We start from the raw sequence: 7,823 nt of genomic DNA, 5'->3' as shown, positions 1-7,823 counted from the left end.
GCGGACGCGGACGCGGACGCGGACGGCTGAGGGGTCGCTCCCGGGCCGGGGACCGCACGTCTGCGGAGCGCTCAGGGGCGACCCGAGAGGGCGTTTTGCAGCGACTAAAGAAGTCAGTAGGTTCAGGGATTATTAGCGGTGACAGCGGGGACCGGGGCGGCCGGCGGAAACGGCCGCGGGGCTGCGGGCGGCTTGACTGGTTTGTTCTCTCTCCCAGCATAGCGGCCCCGTCTCTACCAGAGAGCTTCGGACAGCAACAAAAAGGATGGAGAACCAGTGGTGCTCATGGGATCTGGCATCAGACATCCACTGGGCCCTGAGGGAGAAGGTTGGGTCCCACTTGGTTCCTTTCCCTCCTCCTCCTCGCTCTCCCCTGCGCTTTCCTCCCTGCAGCGGTGCCCGGCCACCGCCCCCCGACGAAGGGCTCTTCAGCTGCCCCGGCTGAGCCTTGGCCTTGGGTAACTCGCCTGCAGCAGGTCTCAAAGTGGTAGCGATCGGGAAGAAAACTCATCTACACGAAGCAGATGAGCAGGCGCTTCTTCATTGCAGCACTGGGGACACGGGGGATAGCTCCTCCAGATGTGTCCAACCAAACACTAAAATCCATCGGTTTTTATACGCTGATTTACATAAAAATGCACAGTATGCTCCCTCTTAAATTTAACCTTTACAACGGTTGGTTCTGTTAATTACAACCTCATCAATATTCTTATTCTAAAACAATCATTGGTTAGTTCTACTCTACTGATTGGAAACTATCCCTGATATTCAAATCAGGATGGGAAGGGTAAGGGGGTTTCCAAGCAGCGTAACTGGTGTCTGTGACACTCTCCTTAGTTTCTTAAACAAAACATCGAAAACTCCACTATTTCCCTGGTGAGGTTTCTCTGGTCACCTATTTCAAACCTAACAGTCACCTATTTTAAACTTAACAGTGCCCATGGTTACCTGTGTGCCTGTGGTTACCCATCTCAAACCTAAGAGTGCCGGTAGTTACCTGTTTCAGATCTGACTCTTCTGTATGATCCAATCTTGATTATTTTATCAGAGTATTTGCAACAAAAGGAGCAGGTTTGCACAGAGCTCCTCCCTGTACTCTGCTTTTTGATCGAGGCTTGTTCAAAACCCAACCTGTGAAAACTGCTGCCTAAAAACATCTGTCTGCAACTTTTCAGTAGCTTTAAGTCAGCCGGGCTGTTGATGGCTCATTGCATTCAGTGCTCAAAGAGGAGGATGCTGATGTTGACCTGCAAAAAAACCAGCATATCATAGGATCTGGAGAAACAGCTGTTGCTCTGTCCACCTGATTGGTCACTGTTGAATGAGGGGAAAAATAAAGGATATATTGCCCATGTACATTCCCTTATTAGACAGCATCTGGATCCTAAATTTTCAATGGAAATAATGAGAGGAACTGTCTGACATCCGTTGTGAAACATGGTTCTGCCAGGTTTGTCTCTAACATACTGAATCCAGATGCTGTGCGAGACTGGCATTTTTCCAAGGGCCTGATTAAGACTTGTCTAAAACAACTGAAGGTTGCTTAAATAATGGGAAACACGGTAACTTTCAGGACTCTGGGAGATAAGCTTATAGCAAGGCTGGAAAGAGGATTAACAGATCATGCAGTGAATCCTGGACTGCCCCTTATCGCTGTATCTTCTAACAGTTGTAATCATTGGTCTCTCTGTTACAAGACAGCGTGGCTTGTGCTTGCACAGGTGAAGCCAGTGTGGCTGTTTCAGAGACTTTGACCACGCGTTTCTGCTCTGCGAGGAAACGCATCCTGCTGACCGTACCCTGAGAGCACTGTCCTGTCAGTGATCTTTGCCCTTCCCTGTGAGTTTGCGTGGCCACCCTGAAGATTGGTAAAAGCCAAATGCATCAGCTGTACTCTACTGTCAGACTGTTCACAACACACTTAACGCTTAACGTTTCTAACCTATTAATTAAACTGCAGTCTGTTGCCTAAGCATAGAAGCACTTACCAGCAAGTTTTATAAGAGCAATTTTGTTACTGGAAGGCGTAGTGCTGCAGCCTGTACAGAGGCAGACAGGTTGTTTCTGTGGGGGAAAGAGAACAGCATGACATTAGCAGAATTAAACTGGTAGCATGCTACCTAGTCTACTGCAAAGAAGCACGCAGAGTGCTCTGAATTTTCAAGCTCCTATAAAAAAATACAGCCTCAATTTTTCCGTGTGTATCATCTTCTTGTCCACAGAAATAACGCCTTATAGAGGAGTTAGCTTTGAGTGGTTTCTCGTGTGCGCTGCAATAATTGTATCTAAGAGTTCAATCTGGCACCTTTCTTCCACAGCTGGAAGACTGGTTAGAACACAATACAGGAAGGAGTTTGTCTCTTTCAAAGAACAACTGTTAATAGCCTGCTATAGATAAGTTTTCCCTTTATTTTGCATCTACAGGCATTTTTTTTTCTTGTTCTAATGGCAACAACTTTACAGTATCTGTTATTCTTACAACAGGAATTCTTAAGAATCTGGTGGATTGGAGGCTGTCCTGAGGAGCCCTGGACCCCTGCGGCCTCAGAAGAAGTCAGGATAGAGGAGGAATCTGTCTTGGTTGATGAGGGCTGGGTCAGGGACCAATTAAGCAACCTGGACGTCCATAAATCCATGGGCCCTGATGGGATGCACCAGCGGGTGCTGAGGGAGCTGGCGGAAGTCATTGCTAGGCCACTCTCCATCATCTTTGCTAAGTCGTGGGCAACGGGAGAGGTGCCTGGGGACTGGAGGAAAGCGAATGTCACTCCAGTCTTCAAAAAGGGCAGGAAGGAGGACCCGGGTAACTATAGACTGGTCAGCCTCACCTCCATCCCTGGAAAGGTGATGGAGCAACTTGTTCTTGGTGCTGTCTCTAGGCACATCAAGGATAGGGGGATCATTAGGGGCACTCAGCATGGCTTCACCAACGGGAAGTCTTGCTCAACCAACTTGATAGCCTTTTATGAGGATGTTACCCGGTGGATAGATGATGGTAAAGCTGTGGATGTGGTCTATCTCGATTTCAGTAAAGCGTTTGACACGGTCTCCCACAGCATCCTTGCAGCTAAACTGGGGAAGTGTGGTCTGGATGATCGGGTAGTGAGGTGGATTGTGAACTGGCTGAAGGAAAGAAGCCAGAGAGTAGTGGTCAGCGGGACAGAGTCCAGTTGGAGGTCTGTGTCTAGCGGAGTTCCGCAAGGGTCGGTTCTGGGACCAGTTCTATTCAATATATTCATTAATGACTTGGATGAGGGATTAGAGTGCACTGTCAGCAAGTTCGCTGATGACACAAAACTGGGAGGAGTGGCTGAGATGCTGGAAGGCTGCGCAGCCATTCAGAGAGACCTGGACAGGCTGGAGAGTTGGGCGGGGAGAAATTTAATGAAATATAACAAGGGCAAGTGTAGAGTCCTGCATCTGGGCAAGAACAACCCCATGTACCAGTACAAGTTGGGGACAGAGCTGTTGGAGAGCAGCGTAGGGGAAAGGGACCTGGGGGTCCTAGTGGACAACAGGATGACCATGAGCCAGCAGTGTGCCCTTGTGGCCAAGAAGGCCAATGGCATCCTGGGTGTATTAGAAGGGGTGTGGTCAGCAGGTCGAGAGAGGTTCTCCTCCCCCTCTACTCTGCCCTGGTGAGGCCGCACCTGGAATATTGTGTCCAGTTCTGGGCCCCTCAGTTCAAGAAGGACAGGGAACTGCTAGAGAGAGTCCAGCGCAGAGCCACGAAGATGATTAAGGGAGTGGAACATCTCCCTTATGAGGAGAGGCTGAGGGAGCTGGGTCTCTTTAGCTTAGAGGAGACTGAGGGGTGACCTCATTAGTGTTTATAAGTATGTAAAGGGCAAGTGTCATGAGGATGGAGCCAGGCTCTTCTCAGTGACATCCCTTGACAGGACAAGGGGCAATGGGTGCAAGCTGGAGCACAGGAGGTTCCGCATAAATATGAGGAAAAACTTCTTTACTGTAAGGGTGACTGAACACTGGAACAGGCTGCCCAGAGAGGTTGTGGAGTCTCCTTCTCTGGAGACATTCAAAACCCGCCTGGACGCGTTCCTGTGTGATATGGTCTAGGCAAACCTGCCCCGGCAGGGGGATTGGACTAGATGATCTTTCGAGGTCCCTTCCAATCCCCAACATTCTGTGATTCTGTGATTCTGTGGTGCAGGTCACGTACATGCTATTTTTCCCGAACATGTAACATACAGAGAGATAAATGATTGCCAAAGTCACCATGGTTTTTACTAGTTTTCTGACTTAAAATAGTCTTTTTGCTTTTCTTTTTATCTTTTTTTTTTTAAATTGGAGTGCCTTATATTGACATCACACAAGTAGTGTCCTGGGTTTATACACTTTTCCCCTGGATTAAGAAGGTAATTTACCTGGCTCTCCACAGAGGATGCGGCTCTCTGGAGATGCCTGTGTGCAATAGCTCGGTACCTTGCTGCTGAGATGGCAATGTGCTTAATGCTGGTGGAGAAAGTGCGTGGATGACCGAAGTATTAGAAGTTACCTGACTGTCAAAACATGCAGTAATCCAGCCCCGATTTCTGTGTCAATCATAGTGCTGTAGCTGCTATGCATTTGCCATAGCGGGTGGTGGGTGTTGGTTTGGGGTTCCAGACGCTGAAATGGTATTTGTTTCAGTACCTCTCTTTCCTCCTTTTTTTTTTTTTCCTATAGGAACTGATGTTGCCTGCGTACACGGCTAGTTCACCGCACATTGGGATGCGCCCGTACTTCATTGAGTTCTTGAATCGTGTCAGCAACAGGTGCGATCTCTGCCCTACGGCCCGGCATCTCGCGATCTATTTATTTGACATCGTTATGGATCGCTGTGATATCACCGTGGAGGAACTGCAGGTCGTTTCACTTGCCTGTCTTCTCCTAGCAAGTAAGTTGGCTGCTGTCTATTAAGGCTTTTTTCCTGAGCAGATGGTTGTTTTCCTTATAGATCACGTGCAGGCTGTAATGTTCTAAACTGCATCTTCATCAGGCAATTTACTCCAGAAAGTGATTGTGATATTTTAAGGTGCTCGAGCCCTAAAGGAAGGCTCTGTTAGGAAAAGGTTTTTCCCCACACTGCTTGCTTTCTCCACATTTGACGGAATGCCCTTCAGCAAACCACTTCCAGTTATTGTCAGAAAAACTATCTGTAATCCTAATGAGTTTATAGTCTTGGGTTTGGCATCAATGCTATATAAACCATTAAAAACAAACAAACAAAACCATAAAAAGGATATAGGAATATGTTGACCAGTCTGTTGGCTTGTTTCCTACTTGTGTCATTGTATTTTCCAGTCCTTTAAAAAGCACGTGTTATCACTAGACTTTGGGGGTTTGAGAGCGTTCTTTGTTGCCTTTTGGACATTCAATCATAAAGATAAAACTCATCTGAAAACCATCTCTTCTGGCAGGTAAATTTGAAGACAAACGAGTTAAAGTTCCAAAGTTGCAGCACTTAAACCATGTGGCATCCATGTGCAATGTGCATGTGGCATTGGACAGGGAAGATTTGCTTAGCATAGAAAAGGTGCTTTTGGAAAGCTTCCAGTGGAACCTCTGCCTACCAACATCAGCACACTACATCGACTACTACCTCTGTGCATCTCTTGGGGCAAAAGACCTTCGCGAAGGCTGGCCCATCACCTCACCGGCCAAAATCAAACCTGTTCTGGAGAAATGCGCGTACTATTTCCTTGACCTCTCAGTGCGAGGTAAGAGGCTTAGTTTTATGCTGGAGTCATCTTCCATTTCACAAGTTGAGGATTTAATTTTGTCCTGTTTTGCCATGTATACACATAACAGGCGTACTGCAGTGATTAGTAAGAGTATAATCCTTGCTTTTTTTTTTTCTTTTGCAGATCACACTTTCCTCCATTTTCATCCATCTCTGATTGCTGCGGCTTCTGTGTGTGCCTCACGTATCTGTATGCAGATTTGTCCTGCGTGGTCAACAGAGCTTGAATTAGTAACATATTATTTCTGGGAAGATCTTGTCCAATGCATTGAAAGGATGCTCATGTAAGATTAAAAAAAAAAAAGTAACCTGTTTGTGCTCTTAGGAAGGCGTTAATACTATTTTTTTTTTAATTATTTTTTTATTTTTTAAGCAATTGTTTAGCTATAATTAAGATAGTATGATATTACATTGGTAATCTGCATCTTCAATTTGGGGAGAGGAATAAAAGGGAAAAATCAGGTCACTTTACTACATACTGCACTGTAACAATATTCGCAATGTGGAATGGAGTGCACAATTTAGTGTTCCTTATGTTTTCTTGTGCTGGTTGTGTGATTGGATGGAAGCTTCTACAGACAGCTGATGAAAGCTTTTTCCCCTGTGTTTCCTCATTGTATCGGCAATATACTTGCTGGAGAGACACACCAGTGTATCTCTAACATCGAGAATACAGTAGGGAGACATTTCAGAACTATTCTTTGTTTTTTTCTCCAGTAAAGGACATGACTGTGATGCATCAATATTGGTCTGGGACCTGAGCACATACAGTCTTAACAGAAAATAGAAAAGTTTAATAGAATGATTTAGGCTGGGAGTGATGGTGGACCTTGGGAGTAGCTTCTGAATTCCTACTTAAAGCAGGGCCAACTGAAGTTAAATCAGACTGCTTGGGGTGTGGTCTAGTCAAGTTTTGACTGTCTCCAAGGATGGGGACTTCCTATCCTCTCTGGGCAACTTGTTCCAGTGCTTCACCGTTTTCATGATAATCAAAAGTGTGAAAATGTTTCTTCCTCATTATCTAGCAGGAATTTTCCTTGTTCCCTTACGGCTATGCACTTTAATACTCTGCAAATACTTACACAGACTATTTTAGAATGTCTTTGTGTTGTGAACTTAAGGTTCTAAGATAACCAGTCCACCAGTAAAAACATACTTGTGATGCAAAATGGTCCATAAACCTCTTGTTAGTGTGTGAATATTGCAGCAGGGTAATTAGAAATTAATTGTGGAAGCACCTGAGGATAACCATGTACAGCTAGGGCCAAAAAGCTAATGATGTAGCCTGACTGGTGAAAACGTTGGGATATATGCAAGCTCTGTGAACTTCTCTGTCTGACAAATCTTGCTTATTTCTTTCAGATATTATGACTATGTCATCAAAGAAATCAGTAACGTAAAAAAGCCAGGAGTAAATCAACATCAAGAACAGGAAGCAGCGGGAAATCTGAGCCAGCAAGCCGCTACTGAAGCTCCCTTCCAGCAATCTAGTTACCAGCCTTCAGTCCAGCATTCAGCTACGTTTTCCCTGTTGCGGTCGCCAGGGCCGGGTTTGTGCTCTGCTTATCCTGACTCCTTACAGCGCACAGGCCCAGCGATCTGCCTGTGGGAGTGCTGACAGCTCGCTCTACTCCTACGCAGCTCTTCCAGCCAGCCTTCGACCATCCACCCAGACTGTGCCCGTCCAAGCACCCGTGGCTGTGCAGGTGCCCTTAGGAACAGAGCCCAGGCACTGCATTTCCATGGCTTGGGGCAGTAGTTACTTTTAGGGGTCATCGCTCATACGCAGCTGGGTGTTTTGATGGATAAATATTGATGGGAGAAAAACTGTGATATGAAGAGAAGCTGAAGAGACCCTGCGTGGGATAACAAGATGTGTATCTGAATGCAAACTATGAAGGAACAGAATACTTACGACTTACTCATTTAGAGGACGTTTTTAAACACCACCTTGGCATTCTCTTGGAAAATGTAGCTGGTAAATTGAAGATCGTATTGTTTCTTTGCAATGAGACACACACCTACTGTCTTTTCTCTGAAGGTTCTCGGGACAGCAATGCAAACAATATGCAATATGCTT

At 45.9% G+C, this 7,823-nt stretch overlaps 1 pseudogene; it reads left to right on the top strand.

Annotated features, from left to right (window-relative positions):
• Positions 1 to 265: 265 nt before the first annotated feature.
• Positions 266 to 7,552, top strand: LOC137674714 (cyclin-J-like protein; annotated as a pseudogene).
• The last annotated feature ends 271 nt before the right edge of the window (positions 7,553 to 7,823 follow it).

Source organism: Nyctibius grandis, chromosome 30, assembly GCF_013368605.1.
Source record: "Nyctibius grandis isolate bNycGra1 chromosome 30, bNycGra1.pri, whole genome shotgun sequence".
In the NCBI taxonomy this organism is placed as follows: domain Eukaryota; kingdom Metazoa; phylum Chordata; class Aves; order Nyctibiiformes; family Nyctibiidae; genus Nyctibius; species Nyctibius grandis.
Note: the sequence above shows the minus strand (reverse complement) of the source record. Positions and strands in the feature narration are given on the sequence as shown.